This window comes from Phyllobates terribilis, unplaced genomic scaffold (assembly GCF_046119375.1).
Source record: "Phyllobates terribilis strain yellow unplaced genomic scaffold, ASM4611937v1 Scaffold_2__4_contigs__length_985480577, whole genome shotgun sequence".
Taxonomy (NCBI): domain Eukaryota; kingdom Metazoa; phylum Chordata; class Amphibia; order Anura; family Dendrobatidae; genus Phyllobates; species Phyllobates terribilis.
The window spans coordinates 685,369,199-685,379,716 of NW_027362762.1; the positions used below are offsets into that span (position 1 = coordinate 685,369,199).

General features: G+C 41.8%; 1 protein-coding gene across 1 annotated transcript in view; it reads right to left on the reverse strand.

Moving 5' to 3' along the window:
• The window catches only part of IKBKE (inhibitor of nuclear factor kappa B kinase subunit epsilon), a 70,284-nt gene extending 61,151 nt beyond the window's left edge, over positions 1–9,133 (reverse strand). The window contains exon 1 of the mRNA XM_073666941.1: positions 9,024–9,133. The gene's annotated coding sequence lies outside the window, so the exon portion shown is untranslated. The remainder of the gene's footprint in view (positions 1–9,023) is intronic.
• Between the last annotated feature and the right edge of the window lie 1,385 nt (positions 9,134–10,518).

The window sequence follows — 10,518 nt, forward strand, 5'->3', positions numbered from 1 at the left end:
AAGGGGGACCCCACACCATTTTTTTCTTATAAATCTTTAATTATTATCTAAATACATGTACAGTACACGCACTGCAATGATGATATATCTCACTGACATATTTCTTACTATCATCTATCTATATCTGTATAAAAGATTATTTTCTTAGTTAGAAAACTAGCTTTAAATTACAGAGATTTACTTTATGTAAGGCTGTGTGCCCACGATGCATTTTTTAAGCGTTTCTGCAGCGGCAAAAACGCTGTAGAAACACTTAAAAAAACGCATGGTAGAAGGTCTGCCATGTTCCCCAATGATAATCCGCATGTGCTGTGCACATGCTGCGGAAATTTCCGCTGCGGATTATCATTGCAGAAAAAAACGCAGCACTACCAATTATTTTGCGGAAGCGCAGCGTTTTCGCTGCCATTGACTTTCATTGGAACGCATGGATTACGCATCACGGCATCAGTACATGCGGAATCCAAACGTTTCAATGTGCGGATGGTACCCGGGTGTGGAGGAGAGGAGACTCTCCTCCGGACCCGGGTACCATAGAACCTGTGAAAAAAAGAATAAAATAAAAAATAAATATTATATTTACCTTCTGACGGCCCCCACTGCGCTTGTCCTCCCTTGCCAGCAGATCGCAGTGGACTGAAGGACCTGCGCTGACGTCATTTAGTCATGTGACGGCAGGTCCTTAAGTGTACCGGTTGCATGGATTTATATAGTGTGACCAAGTTGTCAAGCACTTTCCAAGTGATGCTAAAAATCGCTTGGAAAGCGCTTGTCAACCCGCATGCAGAAATGCAAGTGAAGAACGCTTCACATCCGCATGTCCCTGGCAGGAAAAACGCATGTACAATTCACATGTACAATCCACATGCGTTTTTTTCTGCCAGAGAAATGCAGAAACGCTCAGGAAAAAATCCGGAGCATTTCTGCATTGTGGGCACATAGCCTAAAAGCTTAGGTTAAAAACGCATGTGATACGGATGTCATACAGTTGATAGGTGAGAAAAATTGCATTGTACTTGCATGACACTTGTCCTACTTTTCAGGAACAACATCAAACCGATTTTATTTACGCCGATGCGTGAGAACCCTTATATTGATTAAGGCCATGTTCACATGTTCAGTATTTGGTCAGTACTTTACATCAGTATTTGTAAGCTAAAACCAGGAGTTGAACAATAATAGGAAAAGTATAATAGAAACACGTCACCATTTCTGCATTTTTCACCCACTCCTGGTTTTGGCTTACAAACAATGACCAGATACTGCACGTGGTTTTAAACTGATACCTTTGGTAAAGAAATCCAAAATCTGGTTCTTGTTTAATCAGCCTCTAAAGATTTGCTGTAATATTATCTCTTTGTATTGGGGCGTGACTGGGGGTAGGGTCTTCTCCTCCGCCGCTCCTGCCTCCTGTGTTTCTATGACTGGTCACTGCCGGCGCCATTCCAGCAGTGTCAGCACTCACATTCCCGGGGCTCTCGTGCTGTTATTATGACACTTGAGTTTTTCCGATGGCGGGGACAGTGACGCCAGCACTGATTGGTTACAAGGGCTCATGTGTCATAACAACTGCACGAGAGCCCCAGGAATCCGAATGCTGACACCACTGGAACTACGCCAGCACAGGAGGTGAGTATAAGTGTTTTTATTTTATTGGGGCCAAACATGGGGTTGTGAGAAGGGGTTGGCCATTTAATCTATAAGGTAAACACCTTAAAGAGAAAATAAATCAAAGTCCCAGAATGTAATTTTTTTTCAGCCACCATACCTCCCTAAAAAGTGCAATAAGAAGCAATCAAAATGTCTTATGTACCCCAAATTCAGTATCAATAAAACAGTCAGTTTGCTATGAATAAATCAAGCCCTCAGACAGGTCAAACAATGTCTCAGAAAACGGTGACACAAACTATATTTTTAATATTTTTTAAAACATTCTTCAATTTTTGACCACATGAATCTGTCACCAGGTTTTTGCAACCTAATCTGAGAGCAGCATAATGTAGAGACATAGATCCTGATTCTAGTGATGATGCACTTACTGGGATGCTTGCTGTAGTTTTGGTAAAATCACTATTATCACAAGAGGACTATTAAACCTGCTGCCATGTAGTTACCCAAATTCATGAGCTCTGTGTAATTTTGCCCCCCACCACTGATTGGCAGCTTTCTGTCTATGCACAGAGTACGCAGACAGTTGCCAATCAGTGGTGTGGGTGAGGTTATAGAGAGCTCAGTATTCAGAGAACTGGTAAAACTGTAGCAGATAAAACAGTGATTTTATCAAAACTTCAACAAGCAGTCCAGTAAATGATACATCGCTGGTATCAGGGTGTCATCCCCTATATCAGTGGTCCCCAACCTTTCTTAAACCAGAGCCACATTCAGCTCTGACAGTTAGTCGCGAGCCACATCCAGAGTCCTCTGGGTAGTGACATCCAGTTCTGTCACCCTCCCCCCAGCAGTTACACCCAGCGGCACCCATTACTGGAATAATGATAGCCAAAGATTCTCCCCAGAAATCACACCAATACCCTTGTGCTGCTCTGCCTTATACCCAGCATGGGCATCCAGATCTGCACTTTCGTATCTGGCTACTCAGAAAAGTCACCATTTGGGGACCTTCTCTTCAGGAGTGTAATGACCGGGGTCGCAAAGGTCGTGACAGGGCCCGTGCGGGTGAGGGGCCAGTTGACACCAGCAGAAATGCACATTCAGTTGATGAGTATTGCTGCACACGCTGCCAGCCGACATCGGTGTGCACGTGACTGGGGGTGCATGGCAGTGATATCATGCGCTCCCATCAAACGCTGAAGTCAGCTGCCGGCTTCAGTAGAGGGCGCCACGTGGCGGGGAGTGGAGGGAAGGCGAGTATTTATTTATTTATTTTTAATTCAATGAGTACACGGTGGTCATACTAATACATGGATGACTAAAGGCTGTGCATTATATTTTATGGAGGACTCTGGGCTGTGCATTATACTTTATGGAGGACTCTGGGCTGTGCATTATACTTTATGGAGGACTCTGGGCTGTGCATTATACTTTATGGAGGACTCTGGGCTGTGCATTAGACTTTATGGAGGACTATGGGCTGTGCATTATACTTTATTGATGTCTATGTTCTGTGCATTAGACTTTATTGATGACTATGGGCTGTGTATTACACTTTATTGATGACTATGGGCTGTGCATTAGACTTTATTGATGTCTATGTTCTGTGCATTAGACTTTATTGATGACTATGGGCTGTGCATTAGACTTTATGGAGGACTATGGGCTGTGCATTATACTTTATTGATGTCTATGTTCTGTGCATTAGACTTTATTGATGTCTATGTTCTGTGCATTAGACTTTATTGATGACTATGGGCTGTGCATTAGACTTTATTGATGACTATGGGCTGTGCATTAGACTTTATTGATGACTATGGGCTGTGCATTAGACTTTATGGATGACTATAAGCTGTGTATTATACTTTATTGATGACTATGGGCCGTGCATTATACTTTATGGAAGACTATGGGCCGTGCATTATACTTTATGGAGGACTATAAGCTGTGTATTACACTTTATTGATGACTATGGGCTGTGCATTAGACTTTATTGATGACTATGGGCTGTGCATTAGACTTTATAGATGACTATGGGCTGTGCATTAGACTTTATTGATGTCTATGTTCTGTGCATTAGACTTTATTGATGACTATGGGCTGTGCATTAGACTTTATGGATGACTATGGGCTGTGCATTACACTTTATGGAGGACTATAAGCTGTGCATTATACTTTATGGAGGACTATAGGCTGTGCATTATACTTTATGGAGGACTATGGGCTGTGCATTATACTTTATGGAGGACTATAAGCTGTGTATTACACTTTATTGATGACTATGGGCTGTGCATTATACTTTATTGATGACTATGGGCTGTGCATTAGACTTTATTGATGTCTATGTTCTGTGCATTAGACTTTATTGATGACTATGGGCTGTGCATTAGACTTTATTGATGTCTATGTTCTGTGCATTATACTTTATTGATGTCTATGTTCTGTGCATTAGACTTTATTGATGACTATGGGCTGTGCATTAGACTTTATGGAGGACTTTGGGCAGTGCATTACACTTTATGGAGGACTATGGGCTGTGCATTATACTTTATTGATGACTATGGGCTGTGTATTATACTTTATGGAAGACTATGGGCTGTGTATTATACTTTATGGAAGACTATGGGCAGTGCATTACACTTTATGGAGGACTATAAGCTGTGTATTATACTTTATTGATGACTATGGGCTGTGCATTATACTTTATGGAGGACTTTGGGCAGTGCATTACACTTTATGGAGGACTATGGGCTGTGCATTATACTTTATGGAGGACTATGGGCTGTGCATTATACTTTATTGATGTCTATGTTCTGTGCATTAGACTTTATTGATGACTATGGGCTGTGCATTAGACTTTATTGATGTCTATGTTCTGTGCATTAGACTTTATTGATGACTATGGGCTGTGCATTAGACTTTATGGAAGACTATGGGCCGTGCATTATACTTTATGGAGGACTATAAGCTGTGTATTACACTTTATTGATGACTATGGGCTGTGCATTAGACTTTATTGATGACTATGGGCTGTGCATTAGACTTTATTGATGTCTATGTTCTGTGCATTAGACTTTATTGATGACTATGGCTGTGCATTAGACTTTATTGATGTCCATGTTCTGTGCATTAGACTTTATTGATGACTATGGGCTGTGCATTAGACTTTATGGATGACTATAAGCTGTGTATTATACTTTATTGATGACTATGGGCTGTGCATTATACTTTATGGAAGACTATGGGTAGTGCATTACACTTTATGGAGGACTATAAGCTGTGTATTACACTTTATTGATGACTATGGGCTGTGCATTAGACTTTATGGATGACTATGGGCTGTGCATTATACTTTATGGAGGACTATGGGCTGTGCATTATACTTTATGGAGGACTATAAGCTGTGTATTACACTTTATTGATGACTATGGGCTGTGCATTAGACTTTATGGATGACTATGGGCTGTGCATTACACTTTATGGAGGACTATAAGCTGTGCATTACACTTTATGGAGGACTATAAGCTGTGCATTATACTTTATGGAGGACTATGGGCTGTGCATTATACTTTATGGAGGACTATGGGCTGTGCATTATACTTTATGGAGGACTATAAGTTGTGTATTACACTTTATTGATGACTATGGGCTGTGCATTATACTTTATTGATGACTATGGGCTGTGCATTAGACTTTATTGATGTCTATGTTCTGTGCATTAGACTTTATTGATGACTATGGGCTGTGCATTAGACTTTATTGATGTCTATGTTCTGTGCATTAGACTTTATTGATGACTATGGGCTGTGCATTAGACTTTATGGAGGACTTTGGGCAGTGCATTACACTTTATGGAGGACTATGGGCTGTGCATTATACTTTATTGATGACTATGGGCTGTGTATTATACTTTATGGAAGACTATGGGCAGTGCATTACACTTTATGGAGGACTATAAGCTGTGTATTATACTTTATTGATGACTATGGGCTGTGCATTATACTTTATGGAGGACTTTGGGCAGTGCATTACACTTTATGGAGGACTATGGGCTGTGCATTATACTTTATTGATGACTATGGGCTGTGTATTATACTTTATGGAAGACTATGGGCAGTGCATTACACTTTATGGAGGACTATAAGCGGTGTATTATACTTTATTGATGACTATGGGCTGTGCATTATACTTTATGGAGGACTTTGGGCAGTGCATTACACTTTATGGAGGACTATGGGCTGTGCATTATACTTTATGGAGGACTATGGGCTGTGCATTATACTTTATTGATGTCTATGTTCTGTGCATTAGACTTTATTGATGACTATGGGCTGTGCATTAGACTTTAGTGATGTCTATGTTCTGTGCATTAGACTTTATTGATGACTATGGGCTGTGCATTAGACTTTATGGATGACTATAAGCTGTGTATTATACTTTATTGATGACTATGGGCTGTGCATTATACTTTATGGAGGACTATAAGCTGTGTATTACACTTTATTGATGACTATGGGCTGTGCATTAGACTTTATTGATGACTATGGGCTGTGCATTAGACTTTATTGATGTCTATGTTCTGTGCATTAGACTTTATTGATGACTATGTGATGTGCATTAGACTTGATGGATGACTATGGGCTGTGCATTACAGTAGACTTTATGGATGACTATGGGCTGTGTATAATAACAATAATCATTTTTATTTTTATAATAAGTGCACTATATTTTATGGATGACTGAGGTGCATTATACTTTATGGATGACTATGGGCTGAGCATTATACTAAATGGAGGACTATGGGCTGCGCATTATACTTTATGGATGACTATGGGGTGCATTATACTTTATGAAGGATATGGGCTGTGCATTATACTATGTGGAGGACAATAGGCTGTGCATTATACTATATGGAGAGGCTATGGGATGCATTATACTATAGTGAGGATTATGGGCTGTCAGTTATACTACATGGAGGACTATGGGGGTGCATTATACTTCTAATATGGGGCCCCATGAATTCTATATACGCCCCTAGTGAGTATAATGGTTTATTTTTTTCTATACATTAAAGTACAGTGGCAGAAAGGGTGACATATACCAGGCCATATACCAGGATGGGGGATATATAATCCAGGATAAGGGACATATACCAGAATGGGGGATATATACAGTATACCAGGATGGGGCCAGGATGAGGGACATATATACCAGGATGGAGGGCCCGGTCCAAATCTTGCACCCGGGCCCATTAGACTCTAGTTACGCCACTGCTTCTCTTCATAATTGTTTGCTGGATCTGGTGCTAAAAGCTGGCCAGCCACAAGCCATACATCATGGACCCATGAGCAGCAGGTTGGAGAACCCTGCCCTACATCATACTGTTCTCAGATGGGGAAGCTAAAGCCTGGTGACAGATCTTCTTTAAATTAAAAAAAAAAAATGTAAGACTGATGTTGCTGTAATCATACTGACCTGGAAAATCTAATTTCAGGGTCAATTTTACCATACAATGAACGCTGTAAAAATGAAACCCAAAAACACAATAGTGGAATTACATTCTGTTTTACCATTTCATCCCACTTGGAATTTTTTTCTAGTTTTTAGTAGATTGCACTGTATGGTAAAATAGATGCTGTCATTAAAAAGAATTCAACTCACCCTGCAAAAAAACAAGCCCTCTATGTTGATGGAAAAAGGTATAGCTCTTGAAAGGGAGGAAAAAAATCAAAACACAAAAACAAAAATTGTCTGGAAAGGCAAGGGGTTTATAGTAACAAAATCAGAATGTACCTGATACCAAACCGAAATACCTGCAGCTCCAGCACTTCGTCACTGCTACTCTCCATTGACCTTTGCATACACGGCTACAATGGTGATTTCTCATCTACAACACATGATCTCTGTAGTCAATCACTGGGCTCAATGGCTTATGCTGTATGCATCAGCAACACCGCTGAGGCCAGTGATTAGCTGCAGTGGTCACTTACTGTATAAGTAACGTTGCCTAAACTATATGTGTAATTTCAAATGTAATTTTTACTATGTTCAATGGTTGAGCCAAATGTACTCATGATTAGGGATAAGCAGACCTGTGGATGTTGGGATTTGTCGGGTTCGACCGAACTTTAGTCCAAAGTTCCATCCGGGTACCAGAACTGTACCCGAACTTGAACCCCATAGAAGTCAATGGGGACCCAAACTTTGGTGCTGTAAAAGATCTCTCACTCTCTCGGACTTCAGGGAGAAGTCCATGTTGGGAATTCAGCACCTCGGTACAAACCCCGAATTTTGCATCTCTACTCATGATCAAAGCCAGCAGACCGGCTACAAGTAGGTGTAGGATTGTGGTACTGATGAGCGTCCCTGGTGATGTTCACAAGTCCCTGATTCTGTTATTGTAAGAAACCAGTTTAACATCTGCACTTGATGGTCCCTGACCATCCGTGAAACAATGTCTGAGTTTAGACTGTGAGGGCCGCACTGGCCTGGCATATATGAGGCTGTTGAGTTCAGGTCAGGAGACCCACGGACAGTCTGGACATCATGCTCCACACTAGGACCACGTTTCATAAAAAACTTTCAGGGAATCCCCTAGCAAAAAGGGGACTGCCCTATCCTCATCCCCACCTAAATCTTGGTCTCGGGGCGAAGTTTCTTAAAAAAAACCTTAAAAAATCCTATATTCACCGTCCCCAGGTCCAGCACTGAGTCTCTTGAGCTGCCCCCGTGTCCGGAATTGGCAATGAGCTAAGTGGCTCTAACCATGTAGACAGAACACGGAGCCGCTGAGCTCACTGAATTGCTCCAGTGCAGCAACGTGATGTCGGCTTTAAGCCAATACCAGACACCATGAGTAGCACTAGAGACTCGCCGCTGGACTCAGATGGGGAGGAAAAAAAAAGATTTAAAAAAAAAAAAAAAAACAGCAAATGGAGAGCAAGATTTTCTTCAATGAAAAACCCCTTTAAGCCTGAATGGTAAGACAGGTTTATTAAAAATGTTTATTTTTCTGCGTCTCTCCATATATCCCAATTGTCATAATTGTAGCAATTATTATTATTTGTGTAATAAAGATGTTGGAAGCGCCTTCATTTCCTCTAAACCTGAAAATGTAAGTAGTTATCCTTAATATCCGGTTATTCCGCTCTCTGGTATGAGGGTCCTATGTAACACTATAGATCTCCGTATTCTGTGAGCAGGATCTGGGGTAGTCGGATATTAGGGGTAACTACATGCACACATGGCTTCAAGCTTTAAGAGGAGATAAACTCTTAAGAAAAAGAAATTAATATGTAACTTCAATACAAATAAAAATGATAAAAAATGTAACTACAGTGGACACAGTAACCATCATCTCTGCCTTGTGTGTGCAGGACCCTACAGAGAACAAGGAGAGGGACAGTACTCACCTCTATGGTGGTCCTATAGCCAGCTTCTCAGTCTCCCCGCTGTCCTCACACTTGGTCACATTCACACTATTACACTCACTTCCTTGTTTCTCTTTTGTTTCATCAGAGACAGCCCTCTTAAAGGGACAGAGCACCAATACTAGTTACATTCCAATGAATCATCTCTTTCAGGCTTTACAGAACACCGGTATTGTTCAATTAAAATAGTTCTGTGCTTCCTTTTACTACTTTTCATCTCACTACATGATCCCTGACTTTCCAGCTTGTGTGTAGAAGATATCCAACTCAGGCAGATTTCCTCTCTTTTTTTTTTTTTTTTTTTTTTACAAATACCAGAAACCCTGATGGTAAGTACATTCTGTGAGTGTGAACACCACCTAAAATCTACTGTTCCTCATAGTGGTCACACTGATTTTTATACACAGTTGCTCCAATCATGATAATTTACACATGGGAGTGGGGCACAGGCAGACGGCTGTATAAATCAGACAGAGATCGGAACGCAATGTACGGACTGGCCGGCGGCTCTCATAACCCGAGCGTGACCGCTGCATAGAAATACATGAAGCTGTCACGCTCGGGTCGGGAGAGATGCCGGCCGGTCCGTGCACTGCGTTCTGATCTTGGTCCAATTCATACCACTTTCTGACTGCACTCTTAGAGTTACCATTTCTCTTTTTACCATACTCACATGGATCCCACCCAACCTAAAGGTACACAATTAAAGGGGTTGTGCGGGACGATTAAAAAAATACCAGTGTGTTTTAATGATAAATACAACCTTCTTTCTAATTACCTTGCGCTGCTGATACTGCCTGTGAGTGGCGCTATCAGTGGCCGCTCACAGGCAGCACGTGACCCCACGCTGACGTCATGACAAGTGAGGCGTGACTTAGCGCTGGGGTCCCTGCGGTGGCTGCTGGGTTGCAGGCGGGGTTATTCACCACGCGCTTTCCCAATGAATGGGACAGGGAGAGCGTGTGGTAGATGCCGGGTGTGACGCAGGGGAATAATGCAGTCCTCACAACCCAGCAGCCACCGGTGGAACGCGGAAGAAGGACCCTCGGCTGCCGCCGTGACGTCAGCGGATGTCAGCGCCAGCTGCAGCCGGGGGTCACGTGCTGCCTGTGAGCGGCCACCGATAGTACCCCTCACAGGCAGAATCAGCAGCGCAAGTTAATTAGAAAGAAGGTTGTATTTATCATTAAAACTCACTGGCATTTTTTAAAAGTACCGGACAGCTTTAATGTGAACAATCATTCCTTCCTAGGAACGTTCATTTCACAATAATTGTGCAGTCTAAACATGCTGCCAAATGATCTTTTGTCTTGCAGAAATGATCGTACTTCCCGGCAGCACATCATCCTGTGTAAACAGGACCTGTGCTGCCGAGAACAATGGCAGCCTATGCAAACTAATCTATTACAGATTGTTCAGGGCGCATCTGAAGAGCGGTCTACCTGCATAAACAGGCTATTAAACAGACACCGATCAG